Genomic DNA, 27,847 nt, shown 5'->3' on the forward strand with positions numbered 1-27,847 from the left:
GGGTTTTATATCTCCCAAACAATTCTGAGTATATAAATCCTATGCCTCTGAAAGTATGTGCCCCAAATAGGTTTTTATTCTTTTTTCAGCTTTGAATTACTCTTTTTATTCACATTCCTCAAAGATAATTTAATATTCAGCTTAAAGTATAATTTGCTAATAAGTACTAAAGACTACAATTGTTAGTGAGCTCTATTACTGAGGATGTATTAAATCAAGTGAGAAGGGAAACAAATTAATGAATCTAATTGTTCTCCACTCCAGGCAGTAGTGTTCAGAGGTTAACAAATCAAGCAAGATTTTCACAAAGAGACTGAAAAAAGGGGGCTTTTAATGTAGTCATAAGTATGATGCCATGTGACATCTGAAGAACCCATGGGCCACTTTTAATTACTAGAAGACCTCACAGCTCATCATCTAATAGATTCCTAGTTCTCATTTCTGTCAAGAGACTTTGATGTCATGCTTACAATTTTATGGCTTAAAATCTTTGCTAATGCCCATATTCACTTATTACAAACTTTATTAACATACACATTCCCAAATGGTCTCCAATTTAGTTGCCATTAATTAACAACAAGATTAACTAAAGGACATATTAGAAAACAAAGAGTGTGCTAAGTTCCATAACCAGAGAGAATAAGAGCTTACAATGAGAGCTTTTCAAAAAGACCATAAGTAGCAAAAGTCAAGAGATCAATGGTCATTATCTAATAAATTAGATACTAAAAATGAAATTGTTAAAGTTCATTTTGGAATTAAAAAATGCTAATCCACTTCATACAAAAATTTTAAATGCCTGTTTGGTTAGATGGAAAATATATTTAGTATGTGCTAAATAATTTATAAATGGATGAATGATTCTAATATCCTTAAGAGAAAAATTTAATTCCCCTTTGATTACTTTATTATGTGTGCAATAAAGTTCACAGGGGGAAACCTAAAGTGCATAGATCAGAAAGAAAGACATATGTAGTAAAGGAAGATAGTTATAGGCAAGATGCATAAATATTTTTTAAAAAGTTAAATATTTAATTTTTATGTTATGGAGATTTCAGTGTTCTATGGATATTTTAATTTTTAAATTAATGCTTTACATAGTTTTGAATTCAATAATTTATTACAGTATTTCAAATAAAGTTTCTAATTATCATCAAATATATTATCATTAAATAACCAAATCATTTTATTTTGTTTCACTTTATTTTTTAATTTTTTTAAACAACACAAATCATATTAAAATCTTGTCTTGAAGCATGGATAAAATTGTTTTTCCTAAAAACTATGGTTATTGAATTATTGATCTCACTCGTGGTCATTATTTATAGTTTCTTAGTACTTAATTAAATCCATTCATGTACAATCACAGATTTGGAAAAAGGAAAAAAAAAAGTAGAGGTTTATTCTGTCAGAATCTAAATATAGCTCTTTCTATATGAATTTCATGTTGAACAATAAATTTGGCCTTTTCATCGGTGTGTCAATTATTTTATTGAATAACCATTTATGGAGATTTTTAGTGTATGAATCACTAAATCAAGGACTGGAGATAAAAGGTGAATAAGAAACAGCACTGCCCAAAGCTCAGAAGTGAAAAGTATATAACAAGGACAATTGGAAGTCCAAAAGTCAGAAATGTTGGAATGGAGATTGCATGAAAAATCTCAATGCAAAGGGTAGAAAATGAGGATTTTAACTCAAGGATGAAAAGAAAACATGAAACTCTTCTTCTACTTAAATAATAATATGCGTATTTTCAAACAAGTGGTAGAAATAGAGTTTCTTGAGGGTAATTGGAAAACCTTCCCCTTCTTTGGAACAATGATGATGGCTGATGTGACTAAAATCTGAAACATAAGAATGAGAGTGGAAGACGAGGAGAAAGGGAAGAGGAGAACTAGAAGGAGGTCAGGGTAGTGGGAGTAGAGAGAAATGTGTATCAGTGAAGAATCAATCATTGGAGGGGAATTATAAGACCTATATGGGAAGCTATTTTTTGTAGAGAAGCAAAGAAGAGTAAGAAGTCGCCTTAAATATCTGTAGGTAGGAAGAAAACCTACTCTGAATTGGGAAATAGAAAGCAATTTTTAACATGAATCCTAACACTAGGGTTATATAAGGATGGAAAACAAAGGGGGACAAGAATTTAGCAACACATTAAACACACACACACACACACACACACACACACTAAAGAGTATATAATGATCTCACTTATGTTATATATATATATGCATATATATATATATTTATAAATATATATAATCATCTCACTTAGGTAATATATATATGTATAAAATTATTTTCTTACCTTCTTTGATTTTACATTAAATATTTTTATATCTTTTGGGGTGCCTAAGTGGCTGAATCAGTTAATCATCTGCCTCTAGCTCAGTTCATGGCCTCAGGGCCCTAGGATCAAGCCCCATAGAGTTCCCTGCTCAACAGAGTCTGTTTATCTTTCTCCCTCAACCCCTCCTCTCCACTCATGTTCTCTCTTTCTCTATCTCAAATAAATAAAGTCTTAAATATATATATAGGTGGGATAATGAATAGCTAATAGGCATTTTGCATGTATGTGACTTATTTATTTGCATGTGTATGTTTGTTTAAAAATATTTGATTTTATTTTACTAATTTTATCATTCTAATTATTAATATATGGGATAAAATCAGGTTTCATCCTCAAATGAAGTCTATATATTCACACATATTAGAATCTCAACAATTTTGTTTTTCCTATTGTCACATATATATTCTTTTAATCATTCCACAATTATTTATTGAATAGACACCACGTTCAATGCTAGGGATATAGAAGTGAAAAGACATTTGAAACCACATGTTAAATAAATATAAAAAGCTAAAGTTATTATAATCCTTCCTAGGTTGGTTTTAGCAGAGGTAACCATAGGTTTTTAACTACCCAGGGAATCAAAGTTGTGTTTCCATTGAACCAAAGTGAAAGAGGACCAAATCCCACAACATGTTCTTGTACATCAGTATGACTTAAAACCTCCCTTGCTGCCTACACATGTTTTGAAATTCACGTGGTCTATACGGACAAACATTTAATATGTAAGTTCTGGAACAGATGTGTGTCTAATTGCTTCCATAAAATGAAATGTTTTGATTCTGCTTCTGCCACAGAGGAACATAGGAGATATCCTTCAGCAAAGGGCACCAGCTGAAAAACAATAAAAGAAGCTTTAAGCAGTTATCCTATGATTGGCGGCTGTCTTGCCCCCTTAGATTTCACAAAGTTCATTATTTATTAGAGCAAAGGAAAAAAAAAAAAGTTCCAGCTATTATGTACCTGGTTGAAAATTAAGTGTACAAATATTTGGAAACAAAGATGATTCGGGAGACAGATTTGTATTGTTCTTTGGGATATTTTTTTTTCTATTTTGTTTTTTCAAAATAAAACTGCATTTCCTGTGTGAATCAATAAGGAAAGAGGAAGAAGGCAGTGCTTCTTCACTGAGCGCTGAGAATGCTGCTCTTGCTTATTCATGCCATCTACATTGCAGTAAGCAGCTATTATGTGCTAGGCATTGAGCTCGCTGCTGAGGACAGTGGTGAAAAAGGAAGAGTCCTTCCCTCACCTGCCTCACTTGCTTCCTGTCCAATAAAAAGGGTAACCTCGATAATGCAAGTAGTAAGTGAGTTGAGATAAATATTCTTTGGTTTAGAGGTAATCTCTATTGATTCTTGTCTGCAGGTAGTAGCAAAATAAGCACAACCCGTTATAGAGTTACTGTGGCCAATATAAATATTTAATCTTGCAGCTGTGCCAACTTTTATTCATATTGGATACCTAAAATTGAAGAGTCCAAGAAATTCTTAGAAATATTATTAGCTCCAAATAGGGGCACCTGGGTGGTCAGTTGGTTAACTGCCTTGAGCCCAGGTCATGATCTCAGGGTCCTAGGATCGAGCCAGGAGTCAGAGTCGGGCTCCCTGTTCAGCGGGAAGTCTACTTCTCCCTATCTCTCCACCACTCATGCTCTGTCTGTCTCTCAACTAAATAAAATCTTTAAAAAATATATTATTAGCTCTCATTCATCATCGATCTTCAACTGCAGTCATCCTTCTCTGAGCTATGTATGTGGTTAGTAAGCAGAAGAAACCACAGGGGGTACTTTCATGGTAAAGGAGGCATAAGATCCTAGACCTTAGAGGACTCCTCTACACCTTGGTATCTGTTTCTCTGTCATACCCTAAAAAATCTACTCTATAAGGGTAGGACCAATGTATGTATATTTCCTTCATCTTTATGCATCCAAAACTTAACATTGGGAACCTCTAGTCATATTGGACATGCACTAACGTGTGTTGACTAAATGATGAAATTACCTCTTTTAAAAGTGGTCATTGTAATCCGTTTGGCATCACTATACTTTGGTAAAGTGTTCAACCCTTTCTTTTGGTAACTCCTGGGGATCTGCCGCCTTCATACTGAGGGAGGCTCTAAAACCAGGCTACTCCCCTGGATAGGATGAAACTTTCAGGGTATTCAGACACCATTCTCAGTACATTCAGAGAAGTTCAGCTTTGAGTTTGATGGCTCTATAGATGGTGGAAGATAACTAGACCTAGTGCTATTCCCTGATCTATGAAATACTTGTTTGGGGTCTGTGAGTCTAGAAAAGTATACAAATTTAGCATAAGTCTATTATTACATTATTCATATTCCTATGTTCAGAGTAGTTTTTAAAAGGTAGGAAAGATCTCTTTCTAAGATGGCATTTATTAAGGAATCAGAGGTCAAGGGTTATATTGCCACTATGTGGCAACAGTTTATCTGACATGAAGTCAACCCCCACAGGAAAGCAGAGGAGGAGAGGTGGAGACATATACTCCAAACCTTTGAACTTGATTTTAACTGTCTGAGAAGCCTAAGAGCATATTGAGTCCAGCAAAGCAGCGAAGTTAATCATGCTTCTCCCTCCAGAGGTGTCTGAGGAGACAGTCTCAGCAGCCTCTCTTCACCATTTCTTTAACAGAATGTTATAGGTTTTACCTAACGGGGTTAAACCTACCTTTTGAGACCCATTTCCATCCACTTTGACCTTTTAGAATTAGTTGTTGTCTAAATATCCTTTGTATTTTAAGTCTCTATGTTATTTTTCTTCCATGATCTATTTATTTCTTTCTCACCCCCTCTTTTTTTTTTTTTTTTTTTTTTTTTTAACTTGGTTTCTGCTGATGCTGACACTCCCCTCTCCCACTTTGGGTCAAACTGTCAATATAAAATGTGGGTAAACTATAGCCCTTGGTATGTAAAATATGCTAGCATTGTTATTAAATGACAAAGCAGAGCCCTCCTGGATTACTTCCTATCCTTCATTCTGTAGAGCCATCAATCACTAAGCTCTGTCAAGTTTATCTCCTAAATATTTCTTGATGTATCCCTACCCTTTTTGCATATTTACTAGTTCTCTTATTCATGCTTCCCAGTATCTGAGGAGAGCTCTTATAGACCTTACCTTGCCCACACTTCTTTCCTCGCCTTCAGGTTTATAATCCTCAATCCTCCCTCTACCTGGTGGCATCTCAGAGCCTTCAACTGAACAGCTACAGCACAACTCTGCCAATTGATATCCTCAGCCTTGGAGAAACAGGATAGGGCCTGGGGGCAAGAGAGGGGGTGAGGCAAGCAAACAACCCCTTTTCTCTATCAAGGGTGCTGCGTGAATTTTATTATTTTCAAAGAATGCCATGATGAAAACAGCATGAGGAACAAGTGCAAGAGCTAATATAGGTTTCCACAAGTTAACATTATGTGGTATAATTTGCATATAAAATTCTAGAATTTTTAATAAGACATAGATGAACCCTCTTTGATCTTGCTTACTTCTTCAGTCACAGTTCCTGATATGCAGTTTGATTTCTTGTTGCTCAGTAAGTTTTGCAATTTTCGATGTGCACCATATTGGCTCTTTACTGCCTTTGACCCTCTGTCTGCAATTGTCTTCCCCTGCTTGTTCCATTCAGGATCAGTTCCTTCAGAGAACTTGTCCTTTTCTTCCCAACAGCCCTGTTAGGTTACATAACCCTCCATTTTCTTTCCACAGCATTCTTGTCATCTCTCTAATTTTCTTCTTCCATATGATTTTACAGTTGCCATTTTGGGGTCTGTTTCTTCTGTGTATACAGAGTTCTTGATTCAATGTACTTCTATGTTTATTGAAAGACTACCAATCAGTATTTTCATCGATTCATCATATAGCATTCTCTGGGTGATAAATCTCAGAGATTCAGTCTTAGAGAAGTTAAGAAGACTCCTAGGTACAGATTAGATTATACATATACTATGTATTTTTTTCTAGGTTTAACTGCATATTGTTATTATGGACATTCTGTTAACTGGCTGTGTTTCTAAAAGCATGCCTATAATTGCAGTGGATTGTAGTCTACACTTTGCTGTCTATGGGCTGCATTTTGAAATAGACTGCTCTATAGGTGCTCCCACCCCTCCAGAGCATTACATTAGGGGAGTCAACTGTTTTCAGCCTGCATAGCATTAAGGCTCTTCAGTATCTTTGCTTCTTAAAATTTCTTATTCTACAGGCTTGTTGGGAAATATAACTTTAATGCTTTAGGCTTGCAAAATAACAATCATTTCACAGCAGCAATGCAACAAATGTTTGCGGTAGGTGCCTTTGCAGACCTGCAAGGCTATATACCCTATGCCTCTGAGAACTACCTTCTTCTGAAAGCCATGTCACATTACTTGAACAGCTAATTCTGTTTTTTTTTTTTTTTTTTTTAAAGATTTTATTTGTTTATTCATGATAGTCACAGAGAGAGAGAGAGAGAGAGAGAGAGAAGCAGAGCGAGAAGCAGGCTCCATGCACCGGGAGCCTGACGTGGGATTCAATCCCGGGTCTCCAGGATCGCGCCCTGGGCCAAAGGCAGGCACCAAACCGCTGCGCCACCCAGGGATCCCGAACAGCTAATTCTGACTAGGCCTGGGTTCAACATTAGACTTCATCTGAGCTGATCTACTTACTCAACTGAAATCAACATACTCAACTAGAATCTAGAATCCCGATTGAAAGATGCTTGCAACTTTGGATTTGATGAAGAGAGCCTTAATGTTCCCCTCAGTTTGACTAAACATTTGATAGATAATGTCCAGACTGTAGGCCACTGAACTCCCTTTCTGTAGAGCATTTACTTTAGAAAACTTACAACTAAAAATTCTTTTTCTGTCCCTTTAAAATATGTATGTAAGTCTTCTCCAAGCTTCTTGACAGTTTTATGACCCAGGAACATTTTTCTCAAGAACCAAAGAGCTATCCATCTATCATCAAGGAAGATCATACATGTACCTATCAGTTTCTTTGGAGGGTGAAGAGCCTAACTTCAATGGGCACAAATTAGCAAACATAGCCAAATCACAGAGGAAAACATTTGTAGATATCCAGGAATAACTCATCATGTTCAACACACCTTATTGATCAGCCTTCCCATAAGCATTGACACATGCTTTTCCACTAGCTCAACTAGAACCCAAAAACTATCTTTTGTTTCAGTGGAGTGAAAGTCAGTCTCTCTCCCCTATTACAATAGTCTTAGATAAATTAATTCTTCATTGCTTGTTTAACCTCTCCAGGGCAATTTTTCTTTGACATGCTTATGAATGCATAGTGATCACTTATGAAAACAAGACCTGTAAAGCAGTTATTTGACATGTGGAAGTAGAGAAAACCATTCTTCAGAATGATAAATGAGGTATATATAAAAACAGTAAGTAAGATAAGGGATAAGTTGCCATGAGTAAAAGAGAGAAAAAGAAAGGAAAGGGGAAAGAGAAAAAGAAAAGAAAAGAAAGAAAGAAAGAAAGAAAGAAAGAAAGAAAGAAAGAAAGAAAGAAAGAAAGAAAGAAAGAAAGAAAGAAAGAAAGAGAAGAAAAGAAAAGGAAAGAAAAGAAAAGAAAAGGAAAAGAAAAGAAGGAAAAGAAAGAAAAGAAAAAAGAAAAGAAAGAAAAGAAAAGAAAAGAAAAGAAAAGAAAAGAAAAGAAAAAAGAAGAAAAGAAAAGGAAAAGAAAAGAAAAGAAAAGAAAAGAAAAGAAAAGAAAAGAAAAGAAAAGAAAGAAAAGAAAAAAAAGAGCAGTTGTCTCAGTTGCTGGTGGCTTCCTAGGACCTGGCTGCAGACCCTGGGAAGAACTTGCTACAGTTGAAATCTAGGATATCCTATATTCCTGGTTTTTTGTTTAATTATTTTCAAATGAGTTACTTGTAACCTAAAATAGTCTTGGAGACAAAAAGTCGTTTATTCAATACAGAAACATGCCGATTCAGACTATTGACAATGTGTTAACACTTTTTGGCTAGCATGCAAATCAAGGACTGGAGTTATTGTGGGAATATGGATTTTGTCCAGTGTTTTCTCTAATATGCCTGCTTCACTTTGAGGTAATATATATTCCGTAGAACTTTCTGTCATCACTTCTAATTGTTACTTTTAAAATGTGATGTGAAGCATAATGTGATTACAGAGTCCGTAATCCTTCTGTGGAAATATGTCATTTTACTTTTCCATTTTACTGCTCCTACTCAAGCAAAGATAATTCTTAAAGAATAATTAAAAAAAAAAAAAGGCTAGAGAAAATCAGAGCTGGGGCAGAAACACTAGAAAACCATGTGCAATGAAAAGGAATGGCAAAACAGCACATTATTTTCCCTACCCACTGAATATTACAAGCCTTTTACATTTACAACCATATAGGATAAGAATTTGTCAAAAAAGGTTGTAATTAAAAATGTGTGGTAGGGAAGGCAAGGTAAAATAACTAATAAATGTATTAAAATAAGACAGAGAAGTTAAAAGTTAACCATGCAGAAAAAAAAACAAAAGCAAAAAACATGCAGGCATTCCTCTTCTGAAGAAGTCAAAAGAATTTGACATAATACACACAATGAGAATGACGATAAAAATAATAACAGATCAACTATGAAAGTTCTGTGTGAAACATGCACTAACAAAGGAAAATGAAGGCACTTTACATATATGACATGGAAACATTAGGGGGCATACTGTAAATTGAGACATGTAAACTAGCAAGTTACAGAAAAATATGCCTACAATTATTCCTCATATGAAATAAAACACAAACATATACAGAACACCCATCTGGATGGAATTACATGTAGATACATGTACATTTAAATTAATAAAAGAATACTATGTATATTTTTATACCAATAAATATGATCATCCAGATTAAAGGGACAGTGTACAAAGACAATCTGTATTTTTTAAAGTGACCTCTTATCCAGTAGAAAAATTGAGCGGTTCAATATCCATTAAAAAACGTGAAAATGCAATCACGGGTTTAAAATTTTCCAAAAAGAAAATTCTATCAAACCTTAATATTTTGTATCATAAATGTATGATACATAAAATTAAAATAAAAGAATCTGAAGTGCTAATTTAGGTACAAAAAATTATAAATAATTACCAAATCGAATCAAAGAATTTATTAAAATAATAGTTTTAAAACATTTATCTCATAATTATAAGGGTGGCCTAACACTGAAAGAGCTATCAGTAGTATTTCACTAAGAAAGTAAAAAGACAATTTTATTATTACATTGATAGATGTTATAGATAATAAACTGATAAAATTCAATAACCATTTTCGATTGAAATAAATACCTATGAGTCAAGAATCTATAAAAAGTATTTGCCTTCGTGATATAATGAGCACTGGGTGTTATATGCAACTGTAAAATCACTAAACTCTACCTCTGAAACTAATTATATATTATATGTTAATTGATTTTTAAATTAAAAAAAATTATTTGTGGGGTGTCTGAGTGGCTCAGTCAGTTAGGTGTCTGCCTTTGTCTTAGGTCATGATTTCAGGGTCATGGGCATGAGCTCCACATCAGAGGCTCTACCCAACAGGGAGTCTGCTTCTTCCTCTCCCTCTATCTCTTTCCCCCGCTCATGCTCTCTCCCTCTCTCAAATAAATAAATAAAATCTTAAAAAAAAAATAGTATTTGCCTTAAAGTTGATATTGTTAGGTATAATTTTCAAAGAGATAAAAATCATGACTCACATACATATGAAATGAATGGTCATCAAAGCTTTTTTAAATTTATTTCTTTTTTTTTATTATTTTAAACTATTATATAATGAAAGGACAAGTAGATATCATGGCCAGTTTGGAGAGCTTTACAGATTTGGTGTATATAAGCAAGGCTGGAAAAGATTTCTGGATTGGATATAAAACTTGTTTATGTCAAATAGGACCATAAACCCTTGGGGTTATCTCTTCTACCAAAGGGAAATCATTTGCATCTCTACTGTTAACAAAACATCTGGGACTTCTAATAAATAGTACACTAGGAGCTAAGCTAAGGACCTCTCCCTACATAATCATTGACCCTTGGTCCCTTATGGCATTGGAAAGATTTGCTGCTCACCTTTGTGCCTTATTTGAAAGTTTCAGATAAATTTTCTGATAATACAGAGTGTCCACTAGAACCCTCCGAAATTATCATGCTTATTTGTGACACTAAAAACATTCCAACTGATGTCAGGATCATTATTTTTCTACCTTGATTCACTGTTTTCCTACCACTATTACTGTGTTTTTATTTATTTTTATTTATTTTATTTTTTTTAAAGATTTTATTTATTTATTCATGAAAGACACATGGAGAGAGAGAGGCAGAGACATAGGCAGAGGGAGAAGCAGGCTCCATGCAGGGAGCCTGACGTGAGACTCAATCCCAGGACTCCAGGATCAGACCCTGGGCTGAAGGCTGAGCTAAACCACTGAGCCACCCAGGGATTCCCTATTACTGTGCTTTTAGATTTTAAATTTGTGATGATTGAGTCAATGTTAGTTTTATTCTCCTCTGTATACCTAATGCCTAGGACAATAGCAAGTGCATTGTTAGGGCTCTTTATGTTTACATTAATAGACTGTATCTCCATAAGGGAAAAGCCTAGAGCTATTTAATCCACCTTTGAACACTCTTCTCATAGAGGTCCATAAATAACAGTTGAAAAAACTAATAATTTTTTTTAAGATTTTATTTATTTATTCATGAGAGATACAGAGAGAGACAGAGACCCAGGCAGAGGGAGAAGCAGGCTCCCTGTGGGGAGCCTGATGTCAGACTCGATCCCAGGACCCCAGGGTCACACCCTGAGCCCAAGGCAGATGCTCAACCACTGAGCCACCAGGTGTCCCCCCAAAATTAATAAATTTTAAAACAGAATAAATTTTATCATTAATGCATTAAGAACTGTCCTATACAGACAGTAGATGAAACAATTAGTCCAAAGCAAAAATTAAGTGTAAGAAAAAAATTGAGTGCTGAGCAAGAAGGAAATGAGAAATGAGAAATCTAAGAAATAAGCTGACATAGAATCATGCAGCAAGGAATACAAGTGAATTGCCCCAGAAAGGAAGGGACCAAGACCCAGGAAGGGTGATAAAAGAGCTCCCCTTCTTAATGGATATTCTTAAAATTATTTAATTTTATGGAAGAAAAACAAAAAAGTGTCACACACAAAAAAGAAAACCGTGTTTCTAGACCCAAACTTTTATACTTCATTTAGCAGAACAAAATCCTACAGTTAGACCCACCTTCCTTAGATGAGTTCTCTATCATCTGTTTCCAGCGTATATGATATAAACAGAAGGCAACTGATTCCTTTCCTCCACTGTCTTTTCAAATTCACATCATAGACTCTTTCTTCCTTGTGTCTTGAATAAACTCCCTAACTTCTGGCATATATTTGGATCCTGAGAATTCTTCCAAAATAAATTTGGTTTTCAAATCAGTTTCAGTCCTGCAATTAAAAATAAATGTCCAGGGGCACCAAGGTAGCTCAGTCAGTCAAGTGCCCGACTCTTGCTCTGGGCTTGGGTCATGATCACACAATCATGAGATCGAGCCCAATGTTGGATTCTGAGCTCAGCACGGAGTCAGCTTCAGATTCTTTCTACCTCCTCCTCCCATGCTCTCTTCTCTTTTCTCTCTCTCTCTCTCTCTCTCTCTCTATATATATATATATATATATATTTATTTATATATTTATATATTTATATTTATATATTATATGTATTATATATTATTATAAATATATATTTATATATATAAAGTAAATACAATTCTTTTAAAAAATGTCTAAAATGTGATTCTTCTCTACTGACTTTGTTCTGCTTTAAGCAGAGAGGACTACAATGAAGTGGGGAAGTCGGGTCACTCCTCACTAGGCTGCCTCTGGCTTCATCAGATCTACAGCAGCAGAAGGGAGGAGAGGAAAGAGGGCTACATGATAATTACCATAGTGATTTAACATTATTGCTTTTAAATTTGAAGGTGTTCTTTCACTAAGGGCATTCTTTTGAACTTTTGGGAAAAAGAATTCCTCAATCACTGGAAATCACTCAGTTGTAAAGTTTTCAATACAAGCTGTGCCTAATCTGGCTGACTCCTTAAGACCTGTCCCCTCTCCAAACCCAATCCATAATACACTTTTGAGCAGGATCCCATTTCTAAAAGATCTAATCAGAACACTTCTCTGAAGGATTCTATCACAACTCCTCAGTACCTCATTTTCTTTGGTCTTAAAATTGCTGCTTTCCTGCTTGTGGTGACCTTTTTTCACTTGACTAAAAGAGTACCTGGCTGTACGTGCGACTTCATTTATGTCTTCTTCTCAGACATGGGTCAATTGCCAGTCTCTCTGACTCTTCAAATTCAGGAGACAAATACTATTTTTTTTCCGACTCTTTGAAAACACTGTAAACGAAATTTGGAGAAAGAGAACCTCTCCCCATGGTAGAGATTAAAATTCCAAGTAAATCTTAATCCAAACGAATTGTTGTTCCTGACTTCTCTAACTCTGTCCTTCTATAACCAAGAGACTACTGTTATGATAAGCCAGGATTTCTCAACAACAGCTCTACTGACATTTTGGGCTGAATAATACATTTTTAAAATATATTTATTTATTTGAGAAAGAGTGAGAGAGAGAGAGCACAAGCTGAGGGAGGAACAGAGGCAGAGGGAGAAGACGACTCCCTCCTGAGCAGGGTGCCTGATGCTGTGCTCGATCCCAGAGTCCTGGGATCATGACCTGAGCTGAAGGAAGACTCTTAACTGACTGAGCCACCCACGTGCCCTGGGCTGAATAATATTTTAATACATTATGTTTAACACATATCCTCCCTCCCCCGCCTCCCCCCACTAGATGCCAGTATCAACCCAAACACTGACCACCTAAAATGTCTATAGACATTGCCAATGTCCCTTACAAAGCAAAATTGACCTTAGTTCCAAACCACTGGCCTAAGGGACTATTGAAAATCACCTGCCTTATAAGTCCTATATGGGAGGTTTTGTACTGGATTTAGAATGTGGGCTATGCACCACTGAATGTTTTGTCTCTAAGAGTCCCATCTTAACATCCTCTGATGCCTGGTAACTAAAGTTTCTTCATCATCTCATATTCCCAGTGATGCTTTAGCAGCCCAGGGACATCATCGTAGTGCTCACTCAAGATTGTTGCCGTGGGCGGCTGCCCTGTTGGCTTGTACCTTCATGCTGCTCAGCCATTAACCACTGGCCACATAGATCTGACTTCAGAAGTTGAGCTGTCATGTACTGAGGCCCAAGAATTGTTCAGTTTAGAAAGAATCATATTTCTTTGAAGGTGAAATTTTTAAATGACTCTGCAATGAGGGCCATTTCCAGGGAGAATAAGCCCTTTTGCACTCACATATAGCACCTTAAAACCGAGGATCTATTCTTGAAAGTATGCTTAACGTCATATCAGTCATATATCAAAACATAACTATGGCATCAGAAAAACAAATCTGAGAACATCAGGAAATAAATCTTCCATACCTGTGCTGTAGTACAAATGTGCATTTTAGACGGTTGCAATAGGATTCAGAAGAGAGTGAGTTGGGACGGGGAGCAGAGGAAAAATGTGATTGAATCATATTGTAACAGGATGAATATATATTTCTACATATATTATTATCTAAATATATTGCAGATATCTAAAATGCATATGCATTTTATTTTAAATTATTGAAAAATATATATGACACTGATATCGATTGTGGGGATTTATTAGCATTTGCACTTGAGCTCTTGAAGCCATGGCTGAGTAAGGAAAATGGCTCATTTAGGGGCTTATTTAGGTGAAACTAAAGATATATTTTGATACATTTAAAAGGCAAGTCTTATTAGAGAATGTCTATAAAAATGATTTTCAAATTTTGTCATAGTTCCTGTTTAAATGCAACTTGATCGTGTTTGTTGATCTGAATCCTCACTCATTAATTTAAACCATCAATTTAATGGCAAAGTCATGTCTTTCACAAATATAAGGTGAACATGTGTCAAAGATGTTAACTTGATGATGAATGTGGGAACCATTAAAACCAATTCAAAGGAGAATCCAGAGAAGCACACATACATAGGAAATAAATTCTGAAATGAATTTGCAAATACATTTTTTTTAAAAAAGGCCCATCAGGGCAAAAATCACTTGCATTCCACTGGGAACAATTAATTTCCATTTTATGGGCAAAAATTACCTGCATTAATCATTTTTCTATAACTTATAAAAATTTAAAATATCTCAAAACCAATGAAAGATGTAGATAACCTGAAACGACAAGGTCCACAACAGACCCACTAACTTTTTCTTCACATTTTGAGGTCTTCCAAAATTAGTCCTGACATTTTCTAAAACTGAATACTCTATCTGTAGTTTTATATTGATCATTTATTAAATATCCTGAATTTGTGCCTTGATAATTGCTTAAATACAAAAAATAAATGGAGTTCATGTACTCTCATTGCCCTCATGAAAATATTATAATCAATTTTTTGTGTAAATTTCAATTGATGATGATGTCATAATTTTGGTAAGGGAAGCCATACTAGGACTTCATGACAAGCTTTTTGTCACGTGTAAGTGTAATCATCATACAAAACTCAGATGGAAGTGCATTAAGAATGTTTTAAGATGGCATAATAGAGTAACAAATACAGGATTAGTCCTTTACACTAGTGAAAATAATAATTTTAAATTAAATGGGCTAACAGATTTTATTTTCACATGGACATTTTGAATATTTCAAATAGTATAGTATGTTATTCGGCATATCAAATGTCAGATATTTCATTAAATAGACAATAAGTAAAAGCAACTGTATTAAACTGACATAATTTAATTCCATATACCTATGAGGGCTTATGTGTTTCCTGAAGAGAACAAGAATCTGATGCAAAATTAGAGGTAGCTATTTAGGCTCAGGTTTCTGTTCCCTTCAGGAGACTCTCCAAGTTGTTCGAATATTAACAGCACTAGAAAAAGTGGCTTAACGTTTCACAATGAGGAATGCAATGATGTCAAATCCTTGGGTCGGAGGTTAAGAAAAAAAAAAAAACAATAGCAAAACAGATTTAGACTTGAAATTAGCCAAAAATAAAATTTATCTGCCTGCACAATTGTCAGGATCACAGCCCAACCGGTTGTACAGCCAAAATGTGCAATGAGGGTACCCCCTTGTGGTCAGAGGCGAAAGCAGCTTTGCAAGTGACAGTCCTAAATGCACACAGATGCAAAAATAGGATTTTAAGAGAAAATGGTCATAACAGAAGCAATATGCATTTTTAAAGATGAACATAAGTTAAAAAAAAAAAGGAGAAAAGCCTGTCAGCTGCCCCATTTCTTCCATTCCCCAAATCAATCCCATTAGCTAAGTGCACAGATGTGTGTGTGTGTGCATGTGCATGTGTGTGTGTGTGTGTGTGTGTTACGGGGAGAGAGAGAGAGTTTCGGGACACGTAGTCACATGTATCACATACTAATACTTCACCTTTTGTTTCCTCAGATTCTGGCAGTGTTCAGTTCATGGTGTGAAATCTTTGGATTAAAACAAACCAAAACCTGCCTTTATGTATGAAGTACTTACTATTGCAGACTTCATTTCATGGTGGAGCTGCTATTTTGTTTTATTTGTTTTTTATAAATTTATTTTTATTGGTGTTTAATTTGTCAACATACAGAATAACACCCAATGCTCATCCCGTCAAGTGCCCACCTCAGTGCCCGTCACCCAGTCACCCCCACTCCCCTCCCACCTCCCCTTCCCCCACTCCTAGTTCATTTCCCAGAGTTAGGAGTCTCTCATGTTTGTTTGTTTGTTTGGTCTGTTTTTGTTTTTTTCTGCTCTAAATTTGTTGTAGAGTCTTGTGAAGCTCTTTTCTGTTTCTGTCTTTAGCATTAATGTGGCCATTAAGAATCTTCTTCCTGCATGTAACCCACTCTCTGGGATGTGCTCTGCAGACAGAGGGAAAGGCACACAAATCTATCTGGAGTTTCACTACTACTAAGTGTTAAACAGACACTGTCCTGTGTATTTGTTGTCTTCCAAGGTGTGGTGTCTCCACATTTTCCCTGGAAAGATTAAATTGTTTTTGGTACCTTATAAGGCACCTTATCTTATTTTATAAGATATATGGATACAGACTATATAGATGCAACAACTTTGTACGTTGTATATAAATACCATTTGCTTTCTATCATCCAAAAGTCCTCTAAGTAAATAGTTTACCAGCATTTCTGATGTTTTTCCATTTTGTTTCCCTAATTTAAATTGGTACTTGAGGGATTCCTGGGTGGCTCGGTGGTTGGGCATCTCCTTTGGCTCAGGATGTGACCCCAGGGTCCTGGGATCGAGTCCCACATCCGGCTCCCCCTGAGGGGAGCCTGCTTCTCCCTCTGCCCGTGTCTCTGCCTTTCTGTGTCTCTCATGAATAAATCAATAAAATCTTAAAAAAAAATAAATGTTTACTTGAACCAGTAGTTAGGACAAAACAAACAAAATGTACCTTTTAGAATGATTTATATATTTTCTTTCTGTCTCATCTGTCACTGAGGAATTGCTATTCCATTAAAGTCACAAGTTCAAACATTGTAGAGATTAAAATAAGATAGTCTTTTTCTTATATTAATTAATAAACATAAGTACTTCTATGCTGAAAATAATTTCCTTTAAACAATATGACTACACGATTCACAGTATTTTACTGAAAGATAAAAGAAATCTTCTCCAAAGAGGCCAGCAGAGTGGCAAACACTTAATAAATGTGAAGTATATGCCATTTTTCTTCATATATATTTTTAGGTATATTTTTTTTTATCACTTCCTCATACCTCTCCAATTCTGTAAATATCAGTCACGTGGCAGATGGAAAGCTGGATTAGAAAGAGAGATAACTTTTTAAAATTGTGACCAAAATATCTTGCTTTTGTACCTTTTGCAAAGAGGCCTGGCCATGAGAGTTCATTTTTAGGGAAACACTTGGGGGCTGAGTGAGGGCTCTCACAAGCAGCAGTTTCCTTCCATTAATTATAAATACACACCCACTGATCTGGCTTATTGTATGTTTCTTTATTATTTCATGCAAGTTGCTGAACTATACGAGTTATGAAACCAGCTTTTATTACTGTGCCTTAAAACTACATGGACAGAGGGGCAGTTGCGGGGCTCAGTCAACTGTCTGCCTTGGGCTCAGCTCTTGGTCTCAGGTCCTGGGGTCAAACCCCATATGGGGTTCCCTGCTGGGGGAGGGTCTGCTTCTCCCTCTCCCTCCACTCCTCTACTTCTCCCTCTCTCTCTCTCTGTTGCCTTCAAAATAAATAAATAAAATCTTAAAAAAAAAAAAACCTTACATAGAGAGGTAGCAATGAAAGAAAGTAGAATTAGTAACGTGAATAAAATTATCTTGTTACCTATAGTACGACTGACAGTAGATATATTCATCATGGCTAATCTTTTATTGCCTTGCATGGATTTGAGATCAAAGAAAAGGTCACTGAGTAAAGATAATTTTAGCAATCTCACAATGATTATCTACTCTTTTTTTTAATTATAAACTTTCAAATGGTATGTTCGGTCAAAACATAAGAAAAAAATTAAGCTCATCCTACAGGAAGGCTGTTGAACTTTTTTTTTTTTTTCCCTCAAAAAAGTCAAATTAAAGAAGCTTGTCCCCCAGGCACTTTGTCACATCAATAAAATAAAGACAATTTTGTGGTACTTTTTGGCATGTTTCAACAAATATTTGAAATATAAATAATCTGTAATCCTTCTCTTTGACATTTGAAGCCCCAAGTTCTTCAATATTATCAAATCTTCAAACATAGCTAACAAGTTTGCCTGGTTCTTTTGTGAATGGTTGTGTTTTAGAGATTGTGTTAGTTGGCCAATTAACGTTACTCTGCCCCTGTGTAACTGAAAGAGCAGTTTCTCCTCCTACCCTACTTTGACATTCTAAAAATAGGGCAATTGCATATTTTGGCATAGTTCTTTTAAAAAATCAGTGCACCTCAGTATTGAATAAAATGCTTTTATTTGCTTTGCAAAATTGAAAAAAAAAAAAACAAGGCAAATAGTTCAGCATTTAGTCTCTTTTTTTTTTTTCTCTGATACAATTATGTTGATTCTAAAGTACAGATTTTCTCTTAGTTCTCATGAGACATGCAATTTTGAAAACCAAAGCTTGATGGTGATACATCTCATCCTGAAAACAGGTCATTTAAAAAAAAAAATGTGATTTGAACAAAAATGTGAGTCACCAATGCAGCGCTGTGAAGCACTGCTAGTGTTTGGCTCCACACCCTTCTCCCCCATCCCAGTTTTGGCTCTGAGGTCAGAAAGAAATAATCTTACTTTAATAAATTGTCCATTTCTAGCTTTTGAAATCAAGATAGATACCTATCTATGCAATGGTCAAAATAAAACAAGTAAGTTTGGACAGCAAAAGCAGTTTGGGGTTGTAATACCAACAATAGTTAGAATGCCAAGTTGTCTTTTAAAGTAAAATATACTGGGGCACCTGGGGGGCTCAGGGGTTGAGCATCTGCCTTGGGCTTGGGGCATGACCCTGGGGTCCTGGGATGGAGTTCCATTCAGGCTCCCTGCATGGAGCCTGCTTCTCACTCTGCCTGTGTCTCTGCCTCTCTCTGTGTCTCTCATGAATGAATAAATAAAATCTTTAATAAAATAAAATAAATAAAATAAAATAATAAAATAAAAAATAAAATAATAAAATAAATAAAATAAATAAAATAAAATAAAATAAAATAAAATAAAATAAAATAAAATAAAATAATAAAATAAATAAAATAAACCATCACCTAAAATCATGAAGAAACCCTGATAACACATACGGTATGAGAAAAAGTTGATCTTGCACACTGCATGCACAATAGTATTGCATACACAGAAAAGTTACACTTTAATATTTGAATAAATGAACGCTCCACAAAAAGTGTCAGCACTAATTACTTCTTTATTTTCTATAATTCTTCAACCAGAAAGAGTTTTGCAGAGATTTACTTTGTATGGGTGTGTGTATTTTGTCCATGTGTTTAGAGAGTGCCATTGTTTTTTGCTGTTTTATTTTCTCAGTAGAAATGTGTATTATGTTGTTGAGTATACTCTTCAAACCACACACCCGGCGGCATTTGTAAAATGGTCTCGTAGAGCTGCATTGTTTAACCTACATAAACGTAGCTTTGTAGGATTATTTTAGACTATATATTATATATATATATATTACATATGTTAATTTTATATGTGCTGTAATTGTCTAAATGTTTACTCCACAAAATTGTTACAATAGAAATTTTGTCCGTTCTTCTCGTCTTCAAGCAATATGCTTTTTATTTTGGTGTTAAGAGTTTTTTTAAGGTTCTCCTAAACTTTTAAAAAGCCCTGCTTTGGTATACAGTTTTTTTTTTTTTTTTTTTAATTAACTTACATATGACTTCTGGTTATAGAACTACTGTGCACATTTGTCAAGAGAGTAATTGATAATGTATTCAAAACTATGATTCCTTATTTAGAGTTATTATTATTTAGGAGTTATGACTCTCTGGTCCTTATCCTCCTGGTACTTGTATGGCTTTTGAAAACTGGGGTATTCCAAAGGTTTGTTTAGATACTGTTTTCTTCCCCAGGGTTAGGAAGCATGAGGCCAGGGTGCTGTAACCTCACACACCCTGCCCCTCATGAGATATCCCTGACCGCTGAACCCCTTTGTACTGAGCCTTTTAACAAAGCTGATCTAACAGCTATTCCTGAGTTTCAGCTGGCAAGAGAGCTGAGATCTATTGATTATCCTTTTTTTTTTTAATTTCCCCCAAACGCTATGCCTTTATTAAATGAATCCCCCCCCCCCCCCAGTCCTAAGGTTTCATGTTCTGTAGGGCTGGATTTCCAACAGATAAGATGTAAAGCTGGAGCACAGGTTTCCATATACTTGTTTTCCAATAAAATAAGGGCTTTATTGAAAATCACGACAATGAAAATACTTAAAATATGGGGTAAAATTTGAAAGTATAAACAAGTTGTTGAAATGGTCACCATGCCTCTTTGAAGCCCTTCTCCTCTGATGACAACCCATGTATACCTCTCTACCCTTTGCAGTGTGGGCTGTGCTCTCTGTCCCTGTGCACCTGGAAATCTGCCTCAGCACCTCCACATACGCGAATAAGTGGCATAAATCCAATCCCCAAAGCAGTGGTGAGTAAGTGCTTCCTTGAGAACACAGAAGCAAGTTACAACCCACAGCACAGAAATAAATCAAAGTTCTGCCAAACGTACCTCTGCTTTCTCTTTCTCCCACCTTCTATTCTTCTTTCTCTATTTCAAAGGATCTCCCACTCCTGTCCCCAAACTCCCTCTATCCTGTATCTCTATGCAACTTGTTCAGCCTCCCTCAGCTTCCAGTATCTTTTTCCCCCCTAATCCTCTTTCTTATGTAAAACAATTTAATCCTGCCAAAAATCTCTCCAATTTGCATACTTACACCCTCACTTAGAGAAATTGGGATCTTCAGAAGCTATCACTTTTTTTAGAGGTAAAATGAATTCTAACAATATGTAGGTGTTTGCCCTTGCACGCATTCTTTGATCTGTCGCATACCGATCATCCTACAATTATAAAGAGCTATCACGCCCTGGAGAGCGATGTTTCCTTGCTAGCATTTATCAGTGTATACTGAGGAGAATCCTTCATGAAAAGACAGAGTTGCCATCATGTCACTCATCCGTCCTGGAAGCTGTTAAACCCCAGTGGGACCACGGTTTGGACCTACCTCTATGACCTCTTCAGGCTTTGTGATTGGTCTTCCTAGTTAGACTCTAGTCCCTTCTTTTTCATTTATGTCTGACTGTACAGAAGCTGATTCTCATTCTTTATCCATCACCCTTGCTCTCTGAATTGCTGAGCATCAACTTTTTCCATAATGCTTGGAGACATTTTACTCTTTCAATGGATCTAGACTTTGGCTTGCTGGCTCAGATTATGCATTTCAGCCCATTTCAACAGTTTAGGCTGACAGGTTAGCTAGAAAGACCAGGGAAGTACACCAGCCCACAAGGAAAGAAATATTTATCTAAATATTACCAATTTTTAAAATATGCTTAGCTTTCTAAAATAACAAATGCCTAAGTCATATAGGGTTTGCTCACTTACCTCTAAGACACTATATCTCACTTTTATTTCCTGGATCATAGTTTTCTCATCTTGAAACTAAAGGAGTGAACTAAATAATCTTGGATGTATCTTCTAGCTATAAAATGTGATCTTTTTATTGCGCTAGTGTATGTTTAACTCTGTTAAACTAACCCTAGCCTGTTTTTTTGACAAAAAAAAAAAAAAGACTGACATTCTGCTTTATGCAGCTCAGGTTCAAGTACAAAGAGAGAGACAGAGATTTCCAATTTCTCTGCACTAAGCTTTTCTCAGCCAGAATGAAGTCATTTCATGATTTTCTACATGTCTGTACCTGTCCAACTCCATGCGCTTTGAAGTCAGTATCTCTATTTCATAAAAGAATCATTTGTTTTACTAGGAACTATCAACTTCCTATTTGTTCCATATCGGTCTACAAAGACCAAATTTCTTAAAAGATCAAGACTCCTATTTTTGTAGAATATTCAAAACACAATAGAGGAGAAAATATCTGTTGACTTTTAAAACAAACTTTTTTTTTCCATACTATCAGATATTATTGTTTGGCTCTTGTTATCCTTTTTTAAGCTTCTATTCATAAAGGCCTGAGGAAAATGACATTTATGCATGTATTGCTTTGTATTAAGGCAGAGCTATTCATTCTTCCTCTAAAGCTATTCTCTGTGCATTGTCGCCTCTTCTTAAATTGTAAATCCTAGGGCCTCTTCTTTCTCTCTCTCTTTTTTTTAATTCCATCCAACTCTCTTTTGCCAAAAACCTGTCACTTTTAGCTTCACCTCACCTGTAACACTCTGCCCCTTCTTCGCAGCTTCTACTGTGGCTGTCTCCCATGTGTCCGTCTCAGAATTCCTACATCACTGCCAGTCACACTTCATGTTGATGACACTGACAGTGATTGCTCCCTGTGTATAAATAGAAAAAAAGGAAGAGCCCACCACCAAACATCGCTTCTCGAAAGGCTGTAGCCAATAATTGAAATCCAGTTGCATTTGCAGCGTGGTAATTCTAGAATTTCAAAAAGAGGCCTCCTTGCTGATAGCTTTATGCCAGGCTGATCTGTCTGACACTGTTATTTCCCAGAAGTTTACCTGTCTGACACCTTGTGTAGAGCTGTTCTGTGGCAAGAGTGCACATCTGCACTTGAACCAGGAGGGATGGAATTAAACTTACTGCAAATAAGAATTTATTTATTTATTCGACAGCTGTTACAAAGATAAGGTCATGCCTGTATAGCTGTGCTTCAATTAATGAAACCTGATCACACATCTGAATTAGAGGATGCGCTTTTGCAGTATGGAAGGGATTATTCATATCACAAAAGAATTCACTGCAGGGTTCTGTGAAAAAGTAGCTATTACTTTTAAAATGATTTTTCAGTTCAATTCAAATGCTAAAACACCAGTGTTCTAAGATCACATAGATTGAGGTCGCCCCACCCTTTGTTTCAACTATATATATATATATATATTTTTTTTTTTAAGATTTTATCTATTTATTCATGAGAGACACACACAGAGAGAGAGAGAGAGGCAGAAACACAGGCAGAGGGAGAAGCAGGCTCCATGCAGGGGGCCCTATGTGGGACTCAATCCCGGGTCTCCAGGATCATGCCCTGGGCCGAAGGCAGGTGCTAAACCGCTGAGCCATCGGGGCTGTCCAAGTTTCAACTATATTTTATTAGCTATATACACAACAGGCATATATATATATATATATATATATATATATATATGCAATAAATATACATATAAATATTTGTATTTATATAAAAATATAAATATATATTATATATTCATATATATTATATACTATTTATATATATAAAATATATGCAAGCATAACTCAGAGGTATTGCAGGTTTGGTTTCAGACCATCACAATAAAGTGAATAGTGCAATAAATAAATAAATATTCACAATAAAGTGAATAGTGCATCACAATAAAGTAAATAGTGCAATAAAATAGTGCAAAATAGTGAATAAAATAGTGCAATATTCAATAAAATAGTGAATTTTCTAGTTTCCCAGTGCATATAAAAGTTATGTTTACACTAAACTGTATTCTGTTATGTATGCAAAGGCAGTATGTCTAAAAAACCATGTACATACCTTTATTAAAAATACTTTCTTGCTAGAAAGTGTTTGCTATCGCCTAAGCTCTCAGCAAGTCAATCTTTTAGCTAGCGGGGAGGGTGCTGCTTCAGTGGTGATGGCTGCTGACTGACCAGAGTGGTGGGCGCTGAAGGCTGGGGTGGCTCCGGCAATTTCTTAAAATAAGACAACAGTGAAGTTCACCACATCCGTTGACTCTTCCTTTTGTGAACAACTTCTTCGTAGCATGTGATTCTGTTTGATAGTATTTTACCCACAGTAGAACTTCTTCCAAATTGGAGTCAGTCAGTCCTCTTAAACCCTGCCACTGCTCTATCAGCTAAGTTTATGGAATACTCTAAATCCTTTGTTGTCATGTCAACAGTCTTCACAGCATTTTCACCAGGAGTAGAATCTCTCTCAAGAAACCACTTTTTTGGCTCTTCTGTAAGAAACTACTCTTCAGCCATTTAACTTTTGTCATGAGATTGCAGTAATTCAGCTACATCTTTAGGCTTTATTTCTAATTCCAATTTTCTTGCTGTGTCCACCACATCTGCAGTTACTGCCTCCCCTGAACTCGTGAACCCCTCAAGGTCATCCTTGAGGGTTAGAACCAACTTCTTCCAAACTCCTGTGAATGTGGATGTTTTCACCCCTTCTCCTGAATCACAGATGTCCTTCATGACATCTAGAAAGGCACATCCTTTTCAGAAGGTTTTCAGTTTAAAGTCAAACCACTCCTTTGATCCATGGGCCACAGAATGGGTGTTTTATTAAGAGCATGAAGATAATATCCATCTCATTGTACATTCCCATTGAGCCCTTTGGTGACAAGGTGCATTGTCAGTGAGCAGTCATATTTTGAAAGGATCTTTTTTTTGAACAGTAGGTCTCAATGTTGTAAACAGATGTGCTGGCCTCCAGGCCTAGTTCCATTTTTCGAGTGTGGGCAGAGGAGATTTAGCATAATTCTGAAGGGAGTCCCAAGATTTTCAGAATGGTAGTGATCATTGGCTTCTACTAAAAACCACCAGCTGCATTTGTCCCTAATAAGAGATTCAGTCTGTCCTTTGAAGCTTGGAAACCACGCATTGACTTTTTCTCTCTAGCTATGGAAGTCCTAGACAGCATCTTCTGACAGAAGACTATTCCATCTGCATTAAAAATCTGTGGTTTAATGTAACCACCCTTCATTAATTATTTTAGCTAGATTTTCTAGAGAACTTGCTGCAGAACCAGGAACAAAGTAAAAGTGTGGGAATCAGATCTCTGAATTACTTTTATTTATGAGAGCAGCATTAGTAAACTTAATTAAATAATTTAATTTAATTAATTAAATTTCACACTCAGGAAAGAAATTTTCATGAGATCCTATAATTAAACGGGTACAAGGGGGAAATTTACAAAAAATGTTCTAAGCTTCTGTGAATTAAAGTTTTACAGTGATCTTTAAAGTTTCTTCATTTGCTGTTTTCACTGGGTTCCTTGAATCTAGATTTCTTGGTTGAGTGTGGATTTCAAATAAACTCTTTGAAAAGGACATAGTTTTATGGAATTAGCTATACTGCATTTTAAATCTCAACACTGTGTACAGTGTTTCCTTGGAGAAGAAATGGCCTTATTCTAAGGTCATTTTGTCATTATAAAAGATGCATTCTCCGAATTGTTTCCAACAAAGACTTGGCTTTTAATAAATTTAATTATCTAAGAAATAAAAGTAAGGGGATGGTTAAACTGCACTGCTTATCATTGATGCTTTTGAATAAAATGAAAATACTGAAGGACTTGGAGTGGGCTATCTGGCTTACAGTTACAACTCTGCTACTAGGAAAAAAAAATGTCACCCTAAAAAGTTACCTTAAAATATCTGGACCTTATTCTCCATGTGAGTTAAGTGAGGGTTATACCAACCCTACTCAGCTCACAGAATTCAGTGATGACAATTAGAAAACTGATTTGAAACCATTTGAAAGTACAAAAATAATTTCTCAGTAGTCTGATACAAGAAAAAATTATTTTAATATCTATTTAAAGAGAGGAACAAGCACCAGTGCATCTTAGGTCCTTAATAGGAACATATAGAATAATTTTGATCTTAAGAAGATTTTAGCACTTTATCACTATGAGTCGCTTTTGACATATGGAGCTATTACTATCCACTAAATACCCTCTCTGCAACTTGAATCTAAAAAACAGAAGCCTCATTTATTTCCACAATCCCCTATATGTATAAAAATTGGTAGGGAGTAATATCATATAGGCGTATTTTTGGGGGTCTCAGAATTTTATCACAGTTCACCTAAAACATAGGCTCTGCAAATAAATACACAAATTAAAGGGACCTTCCTTGACAGAGAAGTCAAACTCCTTCCCCCAAAGCAAACAAAACACTTTTCCAGGGACAATAGATGGGATTGTTGATGAGTTCATCCTTCTATAATTTTCTTCCATTGTTTCCTGTTTACTTATAAATTAAATGTCCTGATTGACAGGGCATGTTGTCCTTGAGATTAACCTCAATTGGTTAGAACATGTTGCCTGAAAAGCCAGAGATAAGAGTTTATGGCACCAAAAGAGCCAGATGGCTTTTCACTATTCCATAGCTTGAGTGGGTCAGAACAATACCATCAACTCTCAGGAAGTAGGTCACATTCATGGCCTGCCAATGCTGATCAATGGCATCTACACAGTATGCAGGAATGTCACATGTCCAGTTTCTCATTGTTCCCCACCCTGCTCTTGGACTTTACATACATCTTCATAGGCTTTCCTCAAGGTGCATGTGTAAATGTGTATGTATACAGATATAATGTGTAAATGTGTGCGTGTACAGATATAATTTACAGGTGTAAATAGCATGCCTCCTTACAGCCATCTCTTCTCCAAATATTAGTAAAAATCTAAGTCATGTCATCTCATGAGGGAAAATGAAAATAAAACTTGAACATCATTCATTTCAATTTCAACAATCCTCCAAAGGTGATGTAAGGAAGAAATTAGTACCTGCAGTGTGTTAACCAGGCTCTTCAAGTTGCATGGACCTTGGTACATTCAGGATCTTCCCAGCATTGATGTGGGTCTTTGGGACAACTTCTTCTTTTTGTACCAGGGTCCTGAAAACAAATGCCACTTTACACAAGAAACTTTCTCCTGCATTATAAAGTTATATCTCCAAGTATTGGGGCCCTATAAGCCTTAAATGTAAAACAAGCTGATAGAAATTGACTATAAATATGCAGAACAGCTAGATGCTAAGTGAAAAGACTGTGTTTGAATTGAGGGCATAATGGGCTTTTGGCTATATAATTTGAAATATATTGCCTGTGCCTAGATATCCCAATAATCCCTAAATACCTGGGTATTCGATTTAGTTATTGTCAGAAATACAAACGCCTTATGGTCATAACTTTAGGACAGCCTAGGTAACACATTAGGTCCCCAGTGTTTACCTTTCTGTTGTACCTGTATGATCAGTTATCCTCTCGTGTACAAGTCAGTAACCGGATTAGGCAGTTATAAACAGTTATAAACACTCGATTAAGAGTAAAGTGACTATATGAAGAGAGTAATCTTTTAATAAGAGTTCACTCTCTTTGATCAGAAATCCAAAAGTAGGTGGATTCTGGCTTTGGTTCAGCAGTTACTTTAATATGTTACATCTGTGGCTTGCATAGTAGTCTTGGCCTTTCTCTCCTGCTCATAATATGGCTGCTAACCTTTAAGCCAAGACACCAACATTCTAGGTAACAGGAAGAAGAAAACAATTAAGGCCAAAAGGGCTTTCTGATCATCTCCATCCTTCCACTTCTGTTACTATTTCATTGTCCACACATGTCCACAAGAAAACTGAGAAATAGGACTATTTAACTGGGCACATTGCCACCTATGATAACTGTGTGTGATGGGGGTGGTGGTGAAGAGGGTTCTCTTAGAAGGAAGGAGAAAATCATGATGGTTAGACAATTAGTCTTCTGTGCCATTCAGCCAAACCTAATGAAAGGCCCTGATTTGTTGGCCAAAAATACTAACGGAACACAGCTTGCCTATGCAACCTTCATGCACTGCTTGGATTAGGAAAGCTCCAGCCTTCGATGGCACGATTGTCTTGGAGTCTCTCCTTTCTTCATCAATGGCTCAAGGAAAAGCAGGAGGCAATAATCAAGTTTGTAATTGTTTTATCTATACCCTGTGCATTCATTAAAGATCTCCA

At 35.9% G+C, this 27,847-nt stretch overlaps 1 long non-coding RNA gene across 1 annotated transcript; it reads right to left on the minus strand.

Moving 5' to 3' along the window:
* Positions 1 to 2,311: 2,311 nt before the first annotated feature.
* On the minus strand, positions 2,312 to 27,506 carry LOC144292807 (uncharacterized). Its single transcript, XR_013360199.1, has 3 exons — positions 27,087 to 27,506; positions 26,641 to 26,750; positions 2,312 to 3,187 (listed from the first exon to the last, which is right to left on the minus strand). It is a non-coding gene; the product is annotated as an uncharacterized LOC144292807 (long non-coding RNA).
* Positions 27,507 to 27,847: the final 341 nt, after the last annotated feature.

This window comes from Canis aureus, chromosome 21, assembly GCF_053574225.1.
Source record: "Canis aureus isolate CA01 chromosome 21, VMU_Caureus_v.1.0, whole genome shotgun sequence".
Lineage (NCBI taxonomy): Eukaryota > Metazoa > Chordata > Mammalia > Carnivora > Canidae > Canis > Canis aureus.